The sequence below is a fragment of the Sphaeramia orbicularis genome, chromosome 20 (genome assembly GCF_902148855.1).
Source record: "Sphaeramia orbicularis chromosome 20, fSphaOr1.1, whole genome shotgun sequence".
Classification (NCBI taxonomy): Eukaryota; Metazoa; Chordata; class Actinopteri; order Kurtiformes; family Apogonidae; genus Sphaeramia; species Sphaeramia orbicularis.
In genome coordinates this window covers 43,059,979-43,086,617 of record NC_043976.1, presented here as the reverse complement: position 1 = coordinate 43,086,617, position 26,639 = coordinate 43,059,979, and the positions used below count along the sequence as shown (strand labels likewise).

At 35.7% G+C, this 26,639-nt stretch overlaps 1 pseudogene; it reads right to left on the bottom strand.

Moving 5' to 3' along the window:
• Window positions 1-18,286: 18,286 nt before the first annotated feature.
• Window positions 18,287-26,639, bottom strand: part of LOC115411085 (phenylalanine--tRNA ligase, mitochondrial-like) — a 34,863-nt pseudogene continuing 26,510 nt past the window's right edge.

Genomic DNA, 26,639 nt, shown 5'->3' with positions numbered 1-26,639 from the left:
AGGCTTATTTATGTATTTAAGGCTTATTTCCATATTTAAGGCTTATTTATGTATTTAAGGCTTATTTTCATATTTAAGGTGATTCATGTATTTAAGGATTGTTTACATATTAAGGCTTATTTATGTATTTTAAGGCTTATTTACATTTAAGGTGGTTTATGTATTTAAGCTTATTTATGTACTTAGGTGGTTTATGTATTTGAGGCTTATTACAATATTTAAGGATTATTTATGTATTTAAGGAGTATTTACACATTTAAGGTGGTCTATGTATTGAAGGCTTATTTACATATTAAGGTGGTTTATGTATTTAAGGCTCATTTACATATTTAAGGATTATTTATATATTTAAGGATTATTACATATTTAAGGCTTATTTATGTATTTAAGGCTTATTTCCATATTTAAGGCTTATTTAGTATTTAAAGCTTATTTTCATATTTAAGGTGATTATGTATTTAAGGATTGTTTACATATTTAAGGCTTATTTATGTATTTAAGGCTTATTTACATATTTAAGGTGGTTTATGTATTTAAGGCTTATTTACATATTTAAGGTGGTTTATGTATTGAAGGCTTATTTACGTATTTAAGGTGGTTTATGTATTTAAGGCTTATTTACATATTTAAGGTGGTTATGTCTTTAAGGCTTATTTACATATTGAATGTGGTTTATGTATTGAAGGCTTATTTACGTATTTAAGGTGGTTTATGTATTAAGGCTTATTTACATATTTAAGGTGGTTTATGTATTAAGGCTTATTACGTATTTAAGGTGGTTTATGTATTTAGGCTTATTTACATATTTAAGGTGGTTTATGTATTGAAGGCTTATTTACGTATTTAAGGTGGTTTATGTATTTAAGGCTTATTTACATATTTAAGGTGGTTTATGTATTTAAGGCTTATTTACATATTTAAGGTGGTTTATGTATTGAAGGCTTATTTACGTATTTAAGGTGGTTTATGTATTTAAGGCTTATTTACATATTTAAGGTGGTTTATGTATTTAAGGCTTATTACGTATTTAAGGTGGTTTATGTATTTAAGGCTTATTTACATATTTAAGGTGGTTTATGTATTGAAGGCTTATTTACGTATTTAAGGTTGGTTTATGTATTTAAGGCTATTTCAATATTTAAGGTGGTTTATGATATGGGAAGGCTTATTTACGGTATTAGAGGTGGTTTAAAGGTATTTAAGGCTTATTTACATATTTAAGGTGGGTGTATGTATTGAAGGCTTATTTACATATTTAAGGTGGTTTATGTATTTAAGGCTTAGGTTACGTATTTAAGGTGGTTTATGTAATTGAAGGCTTTACTTTACATAGTTAAGGTGGTTTTATGTATTGAAGGCGTAATTTACATATTTAAGGGTGGTGTTATGTCTTGAAAGCTTATTTACAATATTTAAGGTGTTTAATGTAATTGAAAGCTTATGGACATATGTAAGGTGGTTTATGATATTGAAGGCTTATTTATTTATTTATAGTGACCTGCCTATGCAGAGCAGACCTGTCAATCACAGAGAACAGCTGAGTGTGGGCGGGGCTCCCAGATTCCATGTCTGCTCATTTCTTACTGACGCCGTTGAACCCGTGACCTCCGCTCTCATCTCCGTGTTACGTCAGGAAGCGTTTACGGCCGCGAACGACATTAATCCGACCGTAATAAACACAGACGCCGTTCCTTTAATAGAGACGTCTGTGTTTCAATTAGACCCGATGTGAGGTTTGTGTTTGGAGGGAAAGCGGGAGCGTCTCCGAGGACGGAAACGCTGACGATGAAGCCTTTTCCTGTCTTTACGCACACTTAAGCACTCGAAAGGTGTGAAGGGATAATTTATAATAAAGACGTCGTTTCTCTGATGATCCTAGAGTTCAGCGGGGAAAACAGATGGAAGACGAATATGATGATGATAAGGCAGAAGGAGACGACGAAAACACGACAACAGCAGTCAAACCAGGGTCGACTCCAGTCCGTCATCACCTCAGGACGACAGGAGTTTACACAGTGTTCCATTACCATGCATTAGCATTCATGTCGCTAAGCTAACGTGGTGATGTCAGCCTGTTTACGGTGGTTATTGACTGTCCTTCTGCTCTAAAGTGTTCAGTTTTAGTCACTTCAGTTTATAATGCATTGCTTCACTGTTGAAGAAATGGCAAAAGATGAAAATCAACTTTCTTTTTTGGGTGAAAAAATACAGCCAAAAACAACACAAGACGAAAAAGTTCATTAAACCACAAGGAAAACAAAATATGGTTTAATATAAAAAATATGATTTAAGTAGTCTTGAAGTATATACGAATGTAAATAAAGTATAAAAGTAAATATAAATAAAAGTATAAATGTAAATATAAATAAAAATATAAAAGTAATTATAAAAGTATAAATGTAACTCAAGTCTACATATTAAACTGTTCTTTTTCTTTGTTTTGTTGTTTTTGTTTATTTTCTTCCTGTTTTGTTTCTGATCTTGTACCTGTGCTGTTCAAACCTGCCGTCGACATTAACTTGGGATTATTATTGTTATTATTATTTTTTTTTTTTTGTTAAAAATGCTCAGGATGCAGGTTTTCTGGTTTTGTGATTTTCCAACATGGCCGCCGTTTTCGCGCCGTTCAACGCCGTTGAATGTGTTTGTGTGGTTTTCATTAAACGCGTCTCCATACGGGGGATAAACTGTGTCCTCTCCGGGCAACAAACTGGATAATGAGGATGGAGAACATCAGCGGCAGACGGCGGGAAATCCCTCCACTCTACGGAGTGCGCTCAGTGTGTGTTGACGGTGCGTTTCCGTGGCGATGTGTGCGGTGGTGCTGGTGCTGGCTCTAAACGCGGCCCTGCCTCTCCATCTGTCGCAACCGTGGGGAGAAAGAATGTTCCCGACCTCAAACCGATGCGTCAGCGAGGAGCACAGAGGCATTCTGGGAAACATTCAACCACATTCATGTCCGTTACCAGGAGGGGTCACATCCAAACGCTTGTGTTCAGACTTTGGTCACAAGTTTTCATCTTCAGTAAAAATTTAAATCAATTTAATTGTCGTAACTGAAATATTTTTATTAAAAAAATACGATTTCATTTGTTCATCTATTCTGAAGTTTCAACATAGTCCTTTTTTTTATTACGTTTTTTATTTAGGCATAAAAGTGAGGTAAAAGTCCCACAAAATTTCAAACAAAGATCTTAAAACAAGCCAAAAGATTTTTTTAAAAATTAGAAAAAAAGTCATTTTTGTGTTGTTGTGTTTCCATTTTGTTGTTTTTTGTCGTTTTCATCTCGCTTTGTTGCATTTTTTCATCATTGTGTCCTTTTTTTTTTTTGACAGTTTTTTTTGACAGTTTTTTGACAGTAGTTAACAAATTTTTTCCAATTCAACAGATTCTGTTTTCATTTGATTATACGTTAATAAAAACATGATATTTAATGTTATATGACATTTTTAGAGGTCGATCCTAAATCTGACACCTGGTTCGCATTAAAGGTTAAATGGAGAGAAACTTTTCAGTTCTGTTTGAGTCACTTTAACCTGCAGTTTGTTTTTAAAACCTTTTACTGGTAAAGACACAGTAACATTTTTTAAAATTAATTTAACTGTTTTTAGGTGAAAAAATACAACAAAAAAAGACGCAACAAGACAAAAGCAGAACAAGATGAAAAATTAAACAAACCACAAGAAAAATGAATACTTTTCATTTCAAAAAATATGATTTCATTTGTTCATCTGTTCTAAAGTTTCAACATAGTATTTTTTTGTTTGTTTATGCATGAAAGTGAGTTGCAAGTCCCAAAAATTTCAAAAAGAGATGCTAAAATTAGCAAAAAAGTCCAAGGCTTTTAGAGAAAAGTTAAAAACAAGCCAAAATTTCACAAACTCCAAAACAGCAAGGCTAAAAACCAGGCTAAACTTTCACAAATGTAACATGACAAACTAAAATTTAAGTAAAACTTTTATGAATTTAAAGACGGAGGATAAGGAACCATATAAAAACTCCACAAATTTTAAGAGAGAAGCTTAAGTCAAGCTAAAAGTTCCACACATATTAAAGATGGACGCTAAACACAAGCAAAAAAAAAAACACCCTAAATTTTTAGAAGATTAAAAGAGAACAAAAATTTCTACAAATATTAAAGACAGACACTAAAAACAAGCAAAAAATTACAAAACATTTTAGAGTGACAAGCTAAAAAATATGTAAAATTCTACAACTATGAAACAGAGGTGCAAAAACAAGCAAAAAAAAAGTAAAAAAATTTTAGAGACAAACTAAAAAATTTTTAAAAATTCTACAAATACTAAGGAGATTCTAAAAAAAGATTCTAAAAACAAGTTAAAATAAGTGAAAAAACAACTAAAATTTTAGAGAAAGAATAAAAAGAGAACAAAAAAATTCTACAAATACTAAAAATAGACATTAAAAACAGGCAAAAAAAAAAAAATTTTAGCAAGAGACGATAAAAGAATTGCAAAATTTCTACAAATATGAGAGATGCTAAAAACAAGTTAAAACAAACATTTTACTGGTAAAGACACAGCAAGAAATTTAAATCGGTTTTTTTTAGGTGAAAAAATACGACAAAAAAGAAAAAAAGTACATGATGAAAAAGCTAAAGAAACCCCTAGAAAAATGAAATATTTTTTAATAAAAAAAAGGATTTAATTTGTTCATCTATTCTGAAGTTTCAACGTAGTTTTTTTTTTTTTTTTTTTGTCACGTTTATTGTTTCGGCATTTAAGGTGGTTTATGCATTTAAGGTGGTTTATGTATTTACATGTAATTTACATATTTAAGGTGGTTTCTATATTTGAGTATGTTTATGAATTTAAATCTATTTATATATTTAGGGTGGTTTATGTATTTAAGGTGGTTTATGTATTTGTATCTAATTTACATATTTAAGGTGGTTTATGTATTTGTATCTAATTTACATATTTAAGGTGGTGTATGTATTTACGGTGGTTTATGCATTTACATCTAATTTAGACATTTAAGGTGGTTATATATTTGAGTATGTTTATGAATTTAAATACAATTTATATATTTAAGGTGGTCTATGTATTTGTATCTAATTTACATATTTAAGGTGGTTTATGTATTTACATCTAATTTACATATTTAAGGTGGTTATATATTGAGTATGTTTATGAATTAAAATATAATTTATATATTTAAGGTGGTCTATGTATTTGTATCTAATTTACATATTTAAGGTGGTTTAGTGTTTAAGGTGGTTTATGTATTTACATCTAATTTACATATTTAAGGTGGTTTATGTATTTAAGGTGGTTTATGTATTTACATCTAATTTACATATTTAAGGTGGTTTATGTATTTAAGGTGGTTTATGTATTTACATCTAACTTACATATTTAAGGTGGTTTATGTATTTAAGGTGGTTTATGTATTTACATCTAATTTACATATTTAAGGTGGTTTATGTATTTACGTCTAATTTACGTATTTAAGGTGGTTTATGTATTTAAGGTGGTTTATGTATTTATATCTAATTTACATATTTAAGGTGGTTTATGTATTTAAGGTGGTTTATGTATTTATATCTAATTTACATATTTAAAGTGGTTTATGTATTTACGTCTAATTTACATAGTTAAGGTGGTTTATGTATTTACATCTAATTTACATATTTAAGGTGCTTTATGTATTTAAGGTGGTTTGTCTGATTTCAGGTCTGTTTCTCTACTAACTACTACTTGTTTCTGCATTCCAGGTGTTTTTCTGTCATTCTTCTTGCATTTCACTTCTGTATCTACTTTGCATTTCCTTATTAAAGATGAACTACATTCGAACAAATGTTGATGAATCACTTATGAAAGGCTGAGAGTAGAGGTGATGAAAGTGGAAGTTGTTCTAAAAGTATCTGTGGGTTTTTAATGGTTAAAGTTGATGGCGGATCAGTGGTTCAGATGTTCTTGAAGGTTTTGGTGACAGGTTTTGGTTTCCACAGGGTTAATAAACTCCATCTGCTTCTTCAGATCTTCATCCAGACCTGGAGTTTAAAGCCGACTCGTCTCCTCCTTCAGATGAAAACCTTCGTCAGATCAGAGGCAGAAAATAACCTCAAACACCAGCGTTCAATCGGAGTCCACGCTCACTGGTTTTTGGATGAAATCAGCGGTCGACGCCCACTCCGACATGACTCATAAACCAGAAATACTCCGTTTAACTCCAAATTCGACTCAGTCCAGGCTCAGGTGGACGCCGCCGCCTCCTGAAACGCCCTGTTTGTTTTCCGGTGTTAATTATGTGTGGATTAGAGGGAAACGGTAGGGCTTTGGCGAGGTGAGGCGGAGCTTATCGGCCTGATCCGCGGTTTAAGTCGGGTTAAGACGCCTCGCCGTCCCCATGGCGACTGTCGACGGCCTCCGAACGCCTGCGAGATTAGAAGCAGACTAATGAGAGGACGGGTCAGAAGAAGAGATTTATGGATTTATGTCCAAAGATACGACGGATGGACTTTAAACCGGAAACTGGTCTGTGAAACACGTCTGATTTTACAGCGTTTCGACAGGAACGAAGATTTACAGCACGGAGAGAAAATACGCCAAAGAAAACACGAAAATCTGGATGAAAACAAACAGCCTTTAGTTTGAACGAATCTGAGACCAATCATCCATTAGTTTTATTTTAAATGGATGAAAGAATAAGACGTAGAAAAAGACGACGCATCGACGAACATCCGACAATATCGCACAACGATGACAAGAACAAACACGAAGAAATAAACACAAAACATGTACCAACAGTTGACGAATAAAAAATGACGCAAAAGTCACAACAAGATGAAAATGTTTGTAGAAGACACGACATAAAAACATCACTAAAAAATGCGACGAGATGAAATGTCGTAAAAGACGCGACAAGATGAAAATGTAAAAAAATGAGACGAGATGGAAATGTCGTAAAAGACGCAACAAGATGAAATTGTTGTAAGACACAAAAAAACAGCAAAAAAGTGAAAACTGCAAAAGACAAGACAAAAATGACGCAAAAGACAGAACAAGAAAACATCGTAAAAAATGCAAAAAGATGAAAACCGAAATTGATGAAAACAATATAAAAAAATACAAGTTGAAAATATTGTAAAAGATGCAAAAAGATTTGAACATAAAGACGCAACAAGATGAAAATACTGCAAAAGACGTAACAAGACAAACACATCATAAAAAATGTGACAAGATGAAAACGACATAAAAATACGAGATGAAAACATTGTAAAAGACGCAATAAAGTGAAAACTTTGTAAAAAAAAAAACCCAAAAAGCAACAAGATGAAAACACGTAAAAGACGTAACAAGACAAACAAAAAATGTGACAAGATGAAAACATTGTACAAGATGCAATAAGGGTGAAAACTTTGTAAGAAAAAAAAAGTGACAAGATGAAACAACATAACAATACAAGATGAAAACATTGTAAAAGATGCAAAAAGATGAAAATATCGCAAAAGACGTATCAAGACGAAAAATGAAAAAATAATACAAAATGAAAACGACGCAAAAAGATTAAAATGTCATAAAAGGTGCAAGATGAAAAGTGTAAAAACGCGACAAGATGAAAAAAATCGCAAAAGATGCAACAAGACAAAAACATCGTAAAAATGCAGCAAAAATTATTCAAAAAGATGCAAAAAAACAAACCAGACAAAAACGCAAAACTAAAACAAACAGATCAAAAATTAAAATAAAAAAAAGAAAAAGATGCAAAAAAACTTCAAAAACAATACAAAAATTGACGCAAAACAAAAACATGAAAAAATGCAAATATGAAAAATGACCCTTAAACTGAAAAAAGGAAATAAGCACAACAAACAAAAGGTAAACGATGAAAAATTACTAAAAATGATGCAAAAGAAACAAAGATGGAAATGATGGAGAAAACAAAAATGGTGTCAGAGGAAATCAACAAAAACAACAAAATGAAAGTTACACAAAAGATGAAAAAACTTGAAAAGAATGTAAAAATCGCAACAAGAAAAGAATGAAGTAAAGGATGTAAAAAAAACCAAAAAACAAATGAGGCCAACAGTGAAACAAACAACGTAAAAGGTAAAAAAGTACTAAACATGATACACAACATGAAACAAGACGGAAACCAGGTAAAAGACGTAAAAAAAGAAAAAAACGGTGCAAAATACAACACATTGAATCCATCATACATGAACAAACAACAATATGGAAACGACGGAAATTAAAATACAACACGACAAACGCAGAAACATGAACACAATAATAAATTTGTCTTGTTTCGTGGTTTTTGTCGATTTTTCTTGTTGGATCTTCATTTTTTTGTGAATTTTCTTGAATTCATCTTCTGTCATTTACATATTGTTGCTGTTTTTCTTGTTTTCGTCTTTTTTTTGTCACTGTATTTTGTTGCGTTTGTGTGTTGTTGTATTTCCTACGTTTTGTCGCATGTTTTTGTGGCGCTTGCCGTTTTCCGCTCGCCTTTAAATCATGTGTTGCTTCTTCCTCGGTTTGAAACTGAAGCTGAAGGCAGATCCTTAAAAAGTCCAACAGAAAAAAAATAAGTGTCCAGCAGGTCCCTGAGTATCCACGTCTAATAGAATTTTAAATGCGGTTCTGTTGAACTCATTAGGACGGTGTTTAAGGTGCTTAGAGACGCATTAACGGCGCTTTAATTCACCGAGGACGACGGTTCGACGCTACATCCACTCTACATCACCACAGTCAGATTTACACCCAGGGATCGCTCAAACCTCCCACAACCACAGCAAAGACTCCACTCCGTTTATCTGAGACGACTAAAAACGCAGATTCAGGACCAGGAAAACAACTTCAACAGAGATATCATCACCGCTTCAACAAGACTGTGTTTACGAAAATACAAGCACAGAAAATATAAATATATATATAATATAAATATAAGAAAAACAAACCGGAATGAATACTTAACTCACAGTAGAAGACAGAAAATAAAGGTTTCAACAGAGAAAATGCATCCAATATTGAAATTCAGTGACAGGAAAACGTCTCTGTAACACAGCGATAACGATGTTACAGAAAAAATAAACAAATATCACACGAAAAACGCAGCAAAATGAAAAAATACGTCAGACAAAAGACGTTAAAAATGACAAAACACTAAATAAGATGAAAATGACACAAGAGGAAGAATATATATATATATATATATATATATTCATATATATATATATATATATATATATTCATATATATATATATATATATATATATATATATATATAGAATAAAGGAAAATAAAGACCACTTCCCCTACTAGTCACTAGTCACTTTTCCTTTGGACGTCTGCGCAAAACTTTACCGATATTTACTAAATGTCGAAAAAACAGAAGTGCATAATGTCGGTTTTTCCATTAAATCACAAATGCGATGATTTGTTTTATTCATTATCATGAGATGACATGAGAAGTCATTCCATAACATGGTGACGAACAGAAATATGGTGTTGATTTCCAGATCTATTCATTATTTATTATTATATATTACCCCTCTATCTCGTACTGAATTTAAAAAATGTTTCCATTTCCTGGTGTGTCCACACATACCACACCATGTTTCTTTTAAAACTCTTCTTCTCTTGTTGTAATGTATGTCAGCATCTGTTTTTTTTATTCGTGTGACTCTAGTTGCGGAAAAAGCTCTTTCATTGTAGTTTTGTGTGATATACCATCGGCGCTACGCCTGAAAAACCACCTCTTGCCAGAGTAAAACTTTCAACTGAAAAACAAGAGTTTGGTGAAATGGTTGTTTTTTTCCGTTAGGTAAAATTTTATGAGCAAGTTATATTCGCACAATTTGAGGGTCAGTGGAAAAAGCGACTGGTGACTACCTACTGCTCCCCCGACAACAAATTTGTGACCGGTGGGGTGACGATGTGCTTTTATTAATAAATGATATATTTTGCTGAAAAATTAGCTTTTTCTTCAGTTTTCTCTGTTTTGATTAAATAACCTTTGACTTTTACTCTGAACTTTAATGAACACCAACATGAATTAAATGTAGGAAAATACAGGATTACACTGAAGACTGTTAAATGCAGAGGATGAAATTATTATAAATGGTAGTGCTGCAACAACGAATCGATTCAATTGATCCAGATCGATTATTAAAAGAGTTGGTAATGTATTCATCAGTCCATTCGGTTGGGTCTTGAGTATTGAAGCATGTGCACGCTGTGTAGTGGAACAGAGGAATGTGGATGAGGCGTCGGGATACCGGGTCAGATTTTTAAAGCTAGGTTACATTATGGTTGCAGTTGCCATGGCAGCACCGTTTACCCCGAAACGTAGCGTGCCGTTTACGTAACAAACCCTGAATATGGAGGAAAAAATGGCCCAAATCCCACTTCGCACTATGTTTCAGGCAAACAGGGCTACCCTGGCCACCAGGAGATAAGTAAGGATAGCCTATGTGTCGTGATTACTTTAACCCGCTAGCTAGTTAGACAATATAATCGTAATTATAAGGTTTTCATCCATCTCCACTTATCAGACCACCAGACTATCGCTACCTATCGTTGACTTTATCGATTTTTATGCGCAAGTTATATTCGTGCAATTTGAGGGTGAATGGAAAAAGCGACTAATGTTGTTGTTGCTTCACGGACCAGAGCTTCACAACTAGGGATGGAACGATATGAAAATTTCATATCACGGTTATTGTGACCAAAATTATCATGGTTATCATTATTATTGCGGTATTGTTGAAATGTGCTCAAAATGTTCAAAAAGTACTAATACACACACTGAAATAATTTAACCAGCTGTATTTAAAAAAAACAAAACAAACAAAAATACAATAACAGGCACAATGTACTTTCTGTGGCAGAAATATTCAAATATTAACGTCAACATCAAACATACAAATGTGAATTAAAGATGGAACCTGATGGACAGAACAGATATCTGCACTAGGGGTGGAACTGATAGGATCTGATCAGTATCAGTGCCATTGTCCATTCTGCTTACCAATCCAATTCCTTATCAATTCTCCAATCAATTCCTGAGTGTTTTTTTGAGTGGGAAAAGCAGTAGTTGGACAGGTCATAGAGGAGCTGGTTTGACCATTTTCATATCAAGTTTTCTAGTTTTCTAAGTACGGTAATTGAACACAGTTATCATGATAATTAGAATTTAAACGGTAATACTAACCATCTGAAATTTTACCACGGTTTATCGTTATACCGGTAATCGTTACATCCCTATTCACATCCTTCAGCTTCAGAACCTATGTCTAATCTTCGGAATCTCGGATTTCGTGGACTTTTTGGAGCTAAATGATTCTTGCCAATAACACACTCGACCTGTTGTAATTACCCTGAACGTACGTTGCGACTTTCCTGTTCTTTAAAACCTTGACAAACCTCCAAATGCTGCTATTTTCCGGCTACAACAAACACACAAACTTCCACATCGTCTCCTGCTGAACTTTCACGTCCTGACAGAAATACTTTCAATTTAAGGCAAATTTTACGAGAGAGCTTCCTCCCGACATCCTGCCGCTTTACAGAAAACTGTTTATTTCTCCAAAGGGTGGATGTGAACTTTGGGAAACTTTTCTGCCGACTTGTTGAGCTCCGTCTGAAGCAGGAAAATAAACCTTGATGATGCTCGGATGCCTGGCTTCTCCGCTTTGAGATTGTGCAGTTGATTTGTTTGCAGTCGGAGTGTGAATGTAAACAGACGCTGCAGAGAAGGTTAAAGCAGCCCCGACCTCAGCCAAACCTGCTTCATTTAACACCTCCACCTGATTACAAATGCAAAACACCACCTCACTACAGTAAATAAAAACAGCTCTGATTGATTTACCGTTGTTCTCGTAATGTTTTTTTTTTCCCATCGCGGTCCGGTTTGAGCTTTTTATTAAACAGAAAAGCGTCAATAAAAGCCGACTGAGGCTCGTAACTGCGCGTCCATCTGGATGGTTAATGGTTTTACTGGTGCAGTTTCTATTTACTGCCGTCAGAACCCCAGGTGAACAGGTACAACCCTAAAAACACCGAAAATGAGCCGACGTTCGATCAAACTCTAAGGGTTTGAAGGGACTGACCTTCAGCAGAACAGCACCGAAGAACCAGGGTTTTCACAGGTTACATAAACACAAGATATGAAAGAAAAGTCCGAAGATACGAGCAGAAATCTGCCCATATCCATGATTAGAACCTGTTATTTATATGATTTAAACCAATGTTCAGGTTCCACATTCAGCCCAGTATGAGCTGAAGTGGATCAGAACCAGTAAAACAACAACAGAAGAACCAAGAAATAATGTCAACTGTAAAAATGTAATACTGTTAACGTGAAAAAAGTTAAATCACATCACGGAAAATGTTTATGTGTATTAAGTTTGACAACGTTTTCATCTTATTGTGTCTTTTGCAATGTTTTCATCTGGTTGTATTTTTATGTTGTTTTCGTCTTCTTGCATCTTTTACGATATTTTTGTCTAGTTGCATCTTTTGCAATACTATCACCTTGTTGTGCCTTTTATGTTTTCATCTTGTCACATTTTCAAATATTACTTTAATATAATACTTTGACGACATTTTCATTTTGTTGCGGCTTTTATGACATTTTCATCTCATCTAATTTTTTCTTCGGTTTGTTTGTCTGTCTGTGTGGAAGATAATTTAAAAAGTTATGGACGGATTTGGATGAAAATTTCAGGAAATGTTGATGCTGGCACAAGGAACAAATGATTAAATTTTGGCGGTGATCGGGGGTGGGGGGCACTGATCTGCCTTGGCGGAGGTCTTTTCTAGTTTACAATGTTTTCATCTTGCATCTTTTACGATATTTTCAACTTCTCACATTTTTAACAATATTTTCATCTTGTGTCTTTTAAATTTTCATCTTGTCACATTTTTTAATGATGTTTTCATCTTGTTGCATCTTACAATGTTTTCATCTTGTCGCATTTTTTACGATGTTTTTGCTTTATTGCATCTTTTGCAATACTTTCATGGTGAAAGTATTGCAAAAGATGCAATAAGGTGAAAGTTTCACCTTGTGCCTATTATATTTTCATCCTGTCACATTTTTTTTAAAATTTTCATTTTGTTGTGTCTTACATTTTCATCTTCTTGCGTCTTTTACGACATTTTTGTCTTGTCGCATTTTAAACAATCTTTTCATCTTGTGTCTTATGTTTTCAACTTGTCGCATTTTTTTTTACATTTTCATCTTGTTGCATCTTCAACGACATTTTCATTTTGTCGCATTTATGCTTTCATCTTGTTGCGTCTTACAACATTTTCATCGTCTTGACTTTTATCTCATTTTTTATTTATCAACTGTTGTTACATGTTTAATGTTTCTTGTTGTTGTTGTTGTGTGATATAGTTTGATGTTTGTCCGATGTGTCGTCTTTTCTGCATCTTATTGTTTCATTCATTTAAATCAGACTGGATGTTGTAAAATGTAATTAATGGATAATTCAGCTCAGACTAAAACTACAAACACATATTTATATGAATGAGGAGGAAAAGGAAACTATAATCTGGGTTTCTGGTTAAACTTTTCTCCAGACGACGACAGATCACGGATCCTGAACGTATCAGAGCATCTGCCGTGTTTGTCGTGTTTTTCAGGGGATTTGTCCTTTAACTCTCAGATTATTCCAACACGTCTTGTTTCTTCTTCCAACATTGTTACTATGGCATCAGCATGATCTGCATTTCAACGGATCATCGAGTCAAATTCCGAGGAGACGAACATTTGGACAAATATGTGTCGTCTGTTGCAAATCAGCCTCAGATGCGTCCGATGGAAGCTTCTGTTTCAACACTTAGAGTCATATTAAAGATTAAAAACACTAAAAATTCACTTTGCTTTATTTACCGTCGGAGTTTAAAAGCCTCGTCAGGTTCAGATGCAGCATTAATGTGAGTTTTACTGAATATCAAACATGACTAACAAAAAAATATCAAAAGGAAATAAAAGACAGAACAAGACAGAAAGTGGAAATTAATGCAAAAAAATGCAAAAAATGTCAAAGATGAAACACATGATGTGAAATATTTTTACAGGTCACTGCAGTAAAGAAGTTGAGTCAGTATTTATACACGAGTATCTGTACTTTTACTGCCATAAATGTGTACTTTTGTCACCTTTAGCTACAGTGCAAAAAAAATCTGTAATTTAACAGCATTTTTTCCGTTTATTTTGCAGATTTTTCTTGTATTTTAAAGATAGAGGAAAATATCAATGAAATGACAAAAACAGACTGTGATTTTACATGTTAAATGGAAAATGACATGAAAAAACTGTAACTGTGAATAACCATAAAATTTAAATTTTCTAAAAGAAATTTTTTCTTTTTTCACAGAAAAATACAGTTAAAATACATTTGCAAATGCATCATAATTTCACAAATATTTCTTTTCTATTTATGAGATTAAATTGTTAAGTTAAAGTTTACTACTGTAAAAAACAAAAAAGTAAATAAACGAGATAAAATTACTGACAATTAACCATTAAAGAAGTATTTGTTCTGTCAGTTGAACCAGACTTGTTTGTTAATTGACAAATATCTTGTGTAATTACAGGAGGTTTCACAACAAAAATGTTGAATAAATGTATTTTTGTGAATGTATAACATGTATAAGCACTGATAAACTGTCCAAATACAGTTTTTATCAGTGGATTGGACAACTGAGTCTCATTGAAAATTATTTATATATATTTTATAGGTAATTTGATTGTTTTAATACATGTAAATATTCTTTATTAGACATTAAAAAGTCAAAAAATATGCAAAATCACATGTAAAGTTAGGGCAAAAAACTGTATTTTAATTATGGAAAATTACTGTATTTTATGAGAGGGTTATTTTCTGTTATTTAACTGTATTTTTTCGGCGCCCCTGCTGCCAGAATATTACTGTTTTTTTTTTTAACCTTTTTTTTTTTTTTTTTTTTTTTTTTACAGTGTACAACCATTCAAATATCAACTTAAACATCTACAAAAACTTCTGTTAAACTAAATTTACACATTGTCTTAATCGGCATATGAGCAGAAATTTCACCACATTCAAATAATAAAAAGGGTTAATAAGTATGTTCGACTACAACTCCCATGATGCATTTCAGCAACAACTATCCAGCCCTAAAACCATCACATTCTGTAGGAATCTATGTAGGAATCTGTAGCTTCATGTCATCGTTGATTGGCAGAGTGTATAAAATACCTGGAGGCCTCATCTCCATGGCAACAGCAGCTAAGGCTCATGGGAATTGTAGTATTTGAGTTCACGTGCAGCTCATTCACAGTAGGTGGTTTAAAATGAACACATTTAACCTGAGAAAAAGGATGTTTTTCCAACCTCGCTGGTGTAAGAAAAAAAACAAAAAAAACAAAGGCAGAGACACCGGGTTCAGACTGAGCAAACACACACGTTGTGTTACAGCGTGTGTGTCCGTTGTGGTGCGATAGCGGCCGGCGTTGGCAGGAATCTGCAGACACCAGCTGTGCATCATTTACCATGTTCGACACAGCCCCGGAGCTGAGTCAGGTGGTTCTGATGGAGGCGGCGAGGAGCGCAGATGGCCCCGAGCACACGCCACACAAACAATCGCACACTCGCCGCCGCTCAGCCAGTGCCGTGCGTGTGATCGTACGCACCCATGTGGCCGCTGCGGACCTGCTCATTTAGGGAACTGTTTCAGCACCGTGACGCCACATCCTCCTGTCAGTATCGTACGTTCGTAAGACGGTCTGTGAATATTGTAACTTTAGAAAACCGTCGGCCTGGGTTTGATTAAAACGGATGGAAATGTCAGAAAAACATGTATATTTAACCCATGACTGACTTCCTGTTGGGTTTAGGGTTTGAATCCCAGAGGCTTTTTATTCATCTGGTTCTGACACGTTCGTGACAAATTTGGTTAATCGACGTCAAACTTTATGAAGAGGCTGAATTTCAGAAATTGAATTTGGTGGAGCGATAGTCAAGTGTTTTTAGCTCCTTTAAAGTTATTTTTACTCCTGATTAAGATTAGCATGGAGATGAAGATGAAGATGAGGATGAAGATCAATATGAGGATGAAAATGAGTATGAGGTTGAAGATGAAGATGAGGAGTGAGATGAATATGACTATGATGATGAGGATGAGGATGAATATGAAGATGAAGAAGTATGAGGATGAATATGGGTAAGGGAAAGGGTATGGGCATGAGTATGGGTATGGCGGTGCTGGTCAGTGGGTATGGCGGTGCTGGTCAGTGGGTATGGCGGTGCTGGTCAGTGGGTCTGGAGGTGCTGGTCAGTGGGTATGCAGGTGCTGGTCAGTGGGTATGGAGGTGCTGGTCAGTGGGTATGGTGGTGCTGGTCAGTGGGTATGGCGGTGCTGGTCAGTGGGTATGCAGGTGCTGGTCAGTGGGTATGGAGGTGCTGGTCAGTGGGTCTGGAGGTGCTGGTCAGTGGGTATGCAGGTGCTGGTCAGTGGGTCTGGAGGTGCTGGTCAGTGGGTATGGAGGTGCTGGTCAGTGGGTCTGGAGGTGCTGGTCAGTGGGTATGCAGGTGCTGGTCAGTGGGTCTGGAGGTGCTGGTCAGTGGGTATGCAGGTGCTGGTCAGTGGGTATGCAGGTGCTGGTCAGTGGGTCTGGAGGTGCTGGTCAGTGGGTATGCAGGTGCTGGTCAGTGGGTCTGGAGGTGCTGGTCAGTGGGTCAGTGAACAGATGCAGTCGACTCATAACTGAATAAGTGAATCCGATCAGGACTCGACGCCTCCACACAATCTGACGCCTGTTTTCATCAGTAACGACTGAGTCAGCAACGCTAAAAACAGACGCCGACCGGTTCATCCGACGCTGTTACTACTGTGGACAGCACCGCCGTAAACCCCCCCCCCCCCCCAGAGGACAGGGCTGACAGTTCCTGAAACATCCTGGTTCTCACAGTAAGTCCAGTGTGAAAACCAGCCTCCTGTTCTGAGTTCAGCCCAGTCTGTGTGGAGCTGGTGTTCAACTGGGTAAACTGTTTCCACTCCAGCGGATTCATGAAAAGCACGACAAACACTTAAACGGACGCAAATTAAACAAAAAAATCCCCCAATTTAAGCCAGAGAACTGTTACTGAAGTCAGATTTAATGCACTTTATGAAGCTTCCTGCTGAAAAGTCTTTACACAATCTGAATATTTCTATGGTCGGTGGAGTTTGTTCCCTTTTAATGAGTTTATATTAAAGCGTCCGATTCATTAGAACTGAATGAAATAATGGGAATATAAGAGCATGATGGGAAGGTATGATTATCGTCATTATTATCATTATCATCATTACCATTATTATAATTAGTAGTATCATTATCATAGTTATTATTATTATTATTATTATTATTATTAATAGTAATAATAATAGTTGTTGTTGTTATTATCATTATTATTATTATTATTATTATTATTATTATTATTATTATTATTATCATCATTATTATTATTATTATTATAGTAGTAATAGTAGTAGTCGTAGTAGTGGTATTGTGTTATTATCATTATTATTAATAGTAGTAGCAGAATCATCATTATCATCATTATCATTATTATTATTATTATTATTATTATTATTATTCATAGCAGTATGTGTTCTTATCATTATTATCATTATTATCAATAGTAGTAGTAGTATTATCATAATCACCATTATTTTTCTCATTATTGTTTATATATATTTATATACCTGGACTGGACAGGTTTACAAGATACTGAAAATACAACCTTTGACACATGAACTGCTGTTTATGGATTATTTTCTCCATTTGAAGTTAGTTTGCAAATGAAAAAGCTGTTGGATGTGATCACACACGGGAGCCTTGTGTTGGTGTTTCAGTGGAATCTGGATGTTTTGGTGTCAGACGTGGACCTTCATCCTCCAGATCCACAGTTCAAACCCAACAACGCCCTGAAAATCCCTCTGATGACGACAGCGGCGCCCGACAATCCCCAGGACGACGCCGACGCCAACCCCCCTCTGGATGTTTATCGGAGGTTTAGCATCCTAAACACAGACTCTGGGATCTGTCCTGTGAAGACGCCGAGCTGTGCTGCCTTCAGGGACGCCTGGAAATCAGACTTCAGGTTCATTTGTCAAATGTACGGCAGCAGAAAAGGTCCAGAGCAGTAGACGATCAGCTGATGGGTCAAAGGTCCAGAGCGGTGAACAATCAGCTGATATATATATATATATATATATATATATATATATATATATATATATATATATATATACACACATCTCCTCATCATCATCTTCATCCTTTTATTCATCTTCACCCTCATATTCATTGTCATATATATCCTCATTCTCATCTTCATCCTTGCATTCATCTTCACCTTCACTTCCATGCTTATCTTCATCTTCATCTTCATCCTTGCATTCATCTTCACCTTCACTTCCATGCTTATCTTCATCTTCATCTTCATCCTTGTATTAATCTTCATTTAAGCAGAAACACTTAGCAACACAACTATCAGTTGAATTCATACCAAACTGGGTTTACAGATTACCAGTGACCCAGAATAGTTGGGACTACATTTTGGGAAAAGTAGGCCAAAGTTCAAATTTTTTAATTTAATATTTTTTTTTCTTTCCCCATTTTCTGTCTGCTGACATCATCACATGCATAGACATGATGACATCAGCTGGATCGATGCCAAAATCAGCTACAACACATGTGAGGGGCGGGGTTTGTTGGACCTGGAACCACTTGTTTTGCTGTTTTTTGTTAATTTTTTGTGTATTTTCTCTCACTGTGATGCTTGTTTTCTTCATTTTTGTTGATTTGGAGTGGCTTTTTTGTTCATTTTTATCCTTGTGTTGATCCTTTTTGTGAATTTTAATGCTTGTTTTGTTCATTTTTGTCCATTTTGTTGTATTTTAAATTCATTTTGGTCCATTGTTTAGTTCCAGTCCCGCTGGTCTGTTTACACACAGGAGTAGATCCTCTTTAATCACAGTATCTGGTAAAACTTGGATTTCAGTCGAGCGAACATGTTGTAGTTTTAAAGTCCAGTTTTAGTTGGACTAATGCACTAATTAGGACTTTTAAGTGTCATGTGACCCTGGTTTAAGTCCTTTTCTAAACCTGATGTGGTTCACGCTGATTAACATCACCCTTCAGACAGAACGACAGAATAAACAGCAGCCATGTTCCCCGGTGAATGAAATTAAGACCTTGAGCATGAAAAGCCTCTATTTTTATCTGTGCAGTATTTTTAGCAGCAGCAGCAGCAGGCCTGCCTGGGCTCTGCAGCTCATTACTGGGTTTTAATATTTAACAGTGGGAGTGAAGCTGCTCAGCCAGAAAATACTCTGATGTTGTTGTTTGAGACGACGAGGCTTCAGGATAAACACCGTGCTTTATCAGTCGACACATCAGACATGTTGAATATGTCGAGAACCAGAAGAGACGTTCACTGACTCTTACACGTCAACAATGGTTTCAGATATTTGTCTTTGTCCATAAATGTCCACCTGAGTTTAATGGACAGAAAAATTACCATGAAGACAGAGAGACAGAGAGAGGGAGGGAGGGAGGGATGGATGGATGAAGACTCAATGGATGGCTAGATGGCTAGATGGCTAGATAGATAGACAGACAGACAGACAGACAGACAGACAGATAGACAGATAGACAGATAGATAGATAGATAGATAGATAGATAGATAGATAGATAGATAGATAGATAGATAGATAGATGGACGGACGGACGGACGGATGGATGGATGACAGATGAGTGTAATTCAGTCATGTTTCCACATTTATGCCAGATGCCATGAATCCAAACCATTTTCTAACTGTTATTGTATGTACAGTTTTCTGAGTTTTCAACTGTATATTGAACCTTTACATATTCTTCACCTTTTTCTGCAGAATCCTCAGAACCACCACCGTAACCATGACACCACCTTTAATTTTCTTGCCCATCATTAAAGCGTCCCATGTTTCCAAACCCTGAACGTGAGGCGGCCGTTCAACACTTTCTACATCCACGTCTGGAGCAGCTGTGGAGGCGGGGCTTGGACAGCAGGTCCAGATTAAACCCCACCCCCTCACCTGCCCATCCACAGGTCTGTTTGTAATAAAGGAGGAGGAGCGGCCGACATGGATGACTGCACTAAAACATGTTTGTTCTGCCCTTCATGAACCCCAGAGACTCACAAACACACAGCAACACAACATGGAACACAATAAGGAGGAAGGAATGGAAAGAAATAACACAACACAAACACAAAGAGGGGAGCGGGAAGAAGAGAAGAAACAGGAGATCTAGGATGGATGGATGGAGACATAGATAGATAGATAGATAGATAGATAGATAGATAGATAGATAGATAGATAGATAGATAGATAGATAGATAGATAGATAGATAGATAGATAGATAGATAGATAGATAGATAGATAGATAGATAGACTGAACAAAAATATAAACGCACCACTTTTGTTTTTGCTCCCATTTTTCATGAGCTGAACTCAAAGATCTAAAACTTTTTCTCTGTACACAAAAGGCCTATTTCTCTCAATATTGTTCATAAATTTGTCTAAATCTGTGTTAGTGAGCACTTCTCCTTTGTCCTTTGCTGAGATAATCCATCTACCTCACAGGTGTGACAGATCAAGATGCTGATTAGACAGCAGGATTTTTGCACAGGTGTGCCTTAGGCTGGCCACAATAAAAGGCCACTCTAAAATGTGCACTTTTACTGTATTGGGTGGTCCAGGGGGGTCAGAAAACCAGTCAGTATTTGGTGTGACCACCATTTTCCTCGCACAGTCTTCTTCATGAATTCTCTGAAACAGTTTTAGAGATGGCTTATGGCAGAGAAATGAACATTCAGTTCACAGGCAAAAGCTCTGCTGGAGATTCCTGAAGTCAGCATGACCAGTGCATATTCCCTCAAAACTTGTGATATCTGTGGTATTGTGCTGTGTGATAAAACTGCACATTTTGGAGTGGCCTTTTATTGTGGCCAGCCTAAGTCACACCTGTGCAAAATCCTGCTGTCTAATCAGCATCTTGATCTGCCACACCTGTGAGGTGGATGGATTATCTCAGCAAAGGAGGAGTATTCACTAACACAAATGTAGACAGAATGGTGAACAATATTTGAGAGAAATAAACCTTATGTGTAGACAGAAAAAGTTTTAGATCTTTGAGTTCAGCTCATGAAAAATGGGAGCAAAAACAAAAGTGGTGCATTTATATTTTTGTTCAGTCTATCTATCTATCTATCTATCTATCTATCTATCTATCTATCTATCTATGTATCTATCTATCTATCTATCTATCTATCTATCTATCTATCTATCTATCTATCTATCTATGTATCTATCTATCTATCTATCTATCTATCTATCTATCTATCTATCTATCTATCTATCTATCTATGTCTCCATCCATCCATCCTAGATCTCCTGTTTCTTCTCTTCTTTCCCGCTCCCCTCTTTGTGTTTGTGTTGTGTTATTTCTTTCCATTCCTTCCTCCTTATTGTGGAGGTCCATATAAGTGGTGCATTTATATTTTTGTTCAGTGTAGATAGATAGATAGATAGATAGATAGATAGATAGATAGATAGATAGATAGATAGATAGATAGATAGATAGATAGATAGATAGATAGATAGATAGATAGATAGATAGATAGATAGATAGATAGATAGATGGACGGACGGACGGACGGACGGACGGACGGGTGGATGGATGGACAGTCTCTGTGTCCTTCTGTCTGAACTGGAGGACATTAAAAACATGTTTCTTTCTCCAGTCCCAGTTAAACCAGTTTGTGTCCAGTTTAACTGAATGGTTTCAGTTTCATTAAACCAGTTCAACTGTTTCAGCTGATGAATGAACGTCTGTGTTTGTGGGCGTGTCCTTCCACTGAACTCCACTGGTTATTGTGTACGTCTGCGTTCTCTGTGTGTGTGTGTGTGTGTGTGTGTGTTCATGTTGCATTCTGACACCACTTGTGCATCTTCTTCCTGATTGATTTGTGTCGGCCGTTGTGTGTGGTTGTGTGTGGTTGTGTGTGGTTGTGTGTCAGTTTTTGTGAGTGTGCGAGTCCCGGGGGTTTTCCCGGTGTGTGTGTCGGCGGGCAGCATATGGGACTTGGCGCTAATGACCACACCTCCACGCCAAAACCTGATTTACACACAGACACGCACGGCCTCATGGGACGGCATTGTGCACGTGCCTGCATAATGTGTGTGTGTGTATGTGTGTGTGTGTGTGTGTGTGTGTGTGTGTGTGAGGAGGTGGAAGCTGAAATCTGATTAAAGTCGTGTTGGCGACAATTAACGGCCTCTCAAAGCCGCCGCCCCCCAGTCCTGAGGGACACAGTGTGTGTGTGTGTATGAATACACAATGAACACACAACAAAAGACAACCTGCAGACACGCAACAAAAGACACAACACAAAACCACACAAATACACACAACACTAAAAAACACAGGTTAACATTTCCTCATTTATTGATTCATGATTTCAATGTAGATTAAATATGGATGGTGATAAATGTTAAATATTGTGGTAATTTTATTGAGTACTTGTGTTTTAATTCATTTTATTTATGTATATTTTAATAATATACTAGTTTTGAATCTGTTTTATGTCATTATTTTTAATTAAATCAGATTGTGTTCAGAATAAATCAGATACTATGTTTTCTTTTTTTTTCCATTTTCATGTTTTTGTGTCTTTTTCGCATCTTTTTTTGCTGTTTTTGTTGCATTATTTTTACATTATGCTTCACACTGTCTTCATCTTGTGTCTTTTTTCGAGAACTACGACACAGTAATGACACAAAACACACACACTACAGGTCAGGAGACGCACAAAAAGATGAACAAAGAGGTAAAAAAAACAAACACAAACCAACACAACTATAGGAGATTTTCAGGCGCTGCAGTCCAGTGACGACAAAAACATACAAAGACACACACACACACACACACACACAAACAAACACACACACACACACACCATGAAGAAAGACAAAACGAATGAATATGAAGAAAGAATATGTGGAAATAAACAACACAACGAAACAACTAGAATGAATGATGGAAAGGAAGTGAGTGTGTGTATGTGTGTGTTTGTGCATCTGTGTGTGCGTTTGCGTGTCTGCATGTGCGTTTGTGCATCTGTGTGTGTGTGTGTGGGTTTGTGGATCTGTGTGTTTGTGTGTGTGTGTTTGTGTGTGTGTTTGTGTGTGTTTGTGTGTGTCTTTGTGTGCGTTTGTGCGTCTGTGTGTGTGTTGTGTGTCTGTGTGTCTTTGTGTGCGTTTGTGCGTCTGTGTGTGTTTGTGTGTCTGTGTGTGTTTGTGTGCGTTTGTGTGTCTGTGTGTGTGTGTCTTTGTGTGCATCTGTGCGTCTCTGTGTGTGTTTGTGTCTTTGTGTGCATTTGTGTGTCTGTCTCTGTGTGTGTGTGTCTTTGTGTGCGTTTGTGCATCTGTGTGTGTGTTTATGTGTCTGTGTGTGTGTGTGTGTGTCTTTGTGTGTCTGTGTGTGTGTGTCTTTGTGCATCTCTGTGTGTGTTTGTGCGTCTGTGTGTGTGTTTGTGTCTTTGTGTGCGTTTGTGCATCTGTGTGTGTCTTTGTGTGTGTCTTTGTGTGCGTCTGTGTGTGTGTTTGTGTGTGTGTGTCTTTGTGTGCGTTTGTGCGTCTGTGTGTGGTTCAGGTGGCAGCTCTCCGTCTTAATCCCCTCCCTCTGAATAAATCATGTGACCCCTCCCCTCCCCTCCCCTCCTCCCTCATCCATCTCTCATTAAACTCCTGTGGCTCCGCCCCTTGCCAGCCCCCTGGGGTTTCATGTCCAATCACTGGCTTTCAACACTAGATAAATAATCTGCACCCATGGCGACCCCTCTGCTCCTTTGTGTTCTCAGACTTGTAAGGACCCGCCCCCTCCTCCTGACCTCTGACCTCTGGGGCCTGATTGACACCTCTACCTCTTTACCTACAACCTGATCCCGCCCTCGCTCCGCCCTGTCCTTTATAGACATCGTCCTCAGGCCTGTCCTCAGATTTAACAAAAGACGCAACAGGACAGCGCACAAGACGCAAAAGGACGAAGGACACACAAAAGATGCAACAGGACTAAGATAAAAAAAACACAAGAACGCAGAAGATGCAACAGGATGAAGGTAACGCAAAAGACACAACAGGACAACGCAAAAGACATAATGATATGATGACAGTGCAAAAGACGCAACGGGACGAAGATGACGCAAAAGACACAATGAGATGACGACATAAAAGACACAACGGGATAACAAATAGGAAACAATGAATGAAGACGACACAAAAGACACAACGAGACAACGCAAAAGACGTAAAGTACGAAGACAACGTAAAAGACACACACACACACAGGTCCAGGTAAATACACAACACGTATCAAAGGTCGACACAGAACCTGAAGTGGACAGTGAGCGTCACATCAACACACTGACTGATGGAGGACGTGGTCTCCAGGGACACCATCAATTAATAAAAGAAGAAGACGTCTCTCTCTCCTCTACTCTAACCCTACCTCGCTCGTCCCTCCCCTTCAGTGAATTAATGAAGACATTTATCTCTTTCTCCTTCATCCTTTCATCCATCTCCATTAAAATCTCGTTAAGTCTCACTCCGTCTCCTCCTGTCCTCTCACTCCATCTCCTTTACTACATGTTTACTACATGTAAACTAATGTTTACTACATGTAAACTAATATTTACTACATGTAAAATAATGTTTACTACATGTTTACTACATGTAAACTAATGTTTACTACATGTAAAATAATGTTTACTACATGTTTACTACATGTATAATAATGTTTACTACATGTAAAATAATGTTTACTACATGTTTACTACATGTAAACTAATGTTTACTACATGTTTACTACATGTAAAATAATGTTTACTACATGTTTACTACATGTATAATAATGTTTACTACATGTAAAATAATGTTTACTACATGTTTAGTACACGTAAAATAATGTTTACTACATGTAAAATAATGTTTACTACATGTTTACTACATGTAAAATAATGTTTACTACATGTTTACTACATGTAAACTAATGTTTACTACATGTTTACTACATGTAAACTAATGTTTACTACATGTACAATAATGTTTACTACATGTTTACTACATGTAAAATAATGTTTACTACATGTTTACTACATGTAAAATAATGTTTACTACATGTAAAATAATGTTTACTACATGTTTACTACATGTAAACTAATGTTTACTACAGGTTTACTACATGTAAAATAATGTTTACTACATGTTTACTACATGTAAAATAATGTTTACTACATGTTTACTACATGTAAACTAATGTTTACTACATGTAAAATAATGTTTACTACATGTTTACTACATGTAAACTAATGTTTACTACATGTAAAATAATGTTTACTACATGTTTACTACATGTATAATAATGTTTACTACATGCAAAATAATGTTTACTACATGTTTACTACATGTAAACTAATGTTTACTACATGTAAAATAATGTTTACTACATGTTTACTACATGTAAAATAATGTTTACTACATGTTTACTACATGTATAATAATGTTTACTACATGTAAAATAATGTTTACTACATGTTTACTACACGTAAAATAATGTTTACTACATGTAAAATAATGTTACTACATGTTTACTACATGTAAATAATGTTTACTACATGTAAACTAATGTTTACTACATGTTTACTACATGTAAACTAATGTTTACTACATGTACAATAATGTTTACTACATGTTTACTACATGTAAAATAATGTTTACTACAGGTTTACTACATGTAAAATAATGTTTACTACATGTTTACTACATGTAAATAATGTTACTACATGTTTACTACATGTAAAATAATGTTTACTACATGTAAAATAATGTTTACTACATGTTTACTACATGTAAAATAATGTTTACTACAGGTTTACTACATGTAAATAATGTTTACTACATGTAAAATAATGTTTACTACATGTTTACTACATGTAAAATAATGTTTACTACATGTTTACTACATGTAAAATAATGTTTACTACATGTTACCTAATGTTTACTACATGTATTTTTGTTGATCTCTGATTAATGTTTCTACTAATCTGGTCCATCTACGTCAAACCTCATGCAGGGGCTGAAGTTTTGAAGTTTCTCAGTTTTGCAGTGAGGGCTGACATCGAGCCATTTCTAGCAAAAATATGTCAAAGTTTGCTGAGTCACCATGGCAACACCCATCACTGAAGGGATGCAAATGTGGTTAACTCCATGTGATTAGTTTAATATTATTATTATTATTACTTTTGTCTTTTTTGTCATTCATAGGACATGAATGACCGCTCTGTTGTCATTGTTCTTTTCATTGTTCATTTGTCGTTTCTGTTGTTTTGTCGCAGTGTTTCTGTTCTTTTATCGCAGTGTTTCTGTTGTTTTGTCGCAGTGTTTCTGTTGTTTTGTCGCAGTGTTTCTGTTCTTTTATCACAGTGTTTCTGTTGTTTTGTCGCAGTGTTTCTGTTGTTTTGTCGCAGTGTTTCTGTTCTTTTGTCGCAGTGTTTCTGTTCTTTTGTCGCAGTGTTTCTGTTGTTTTGTCG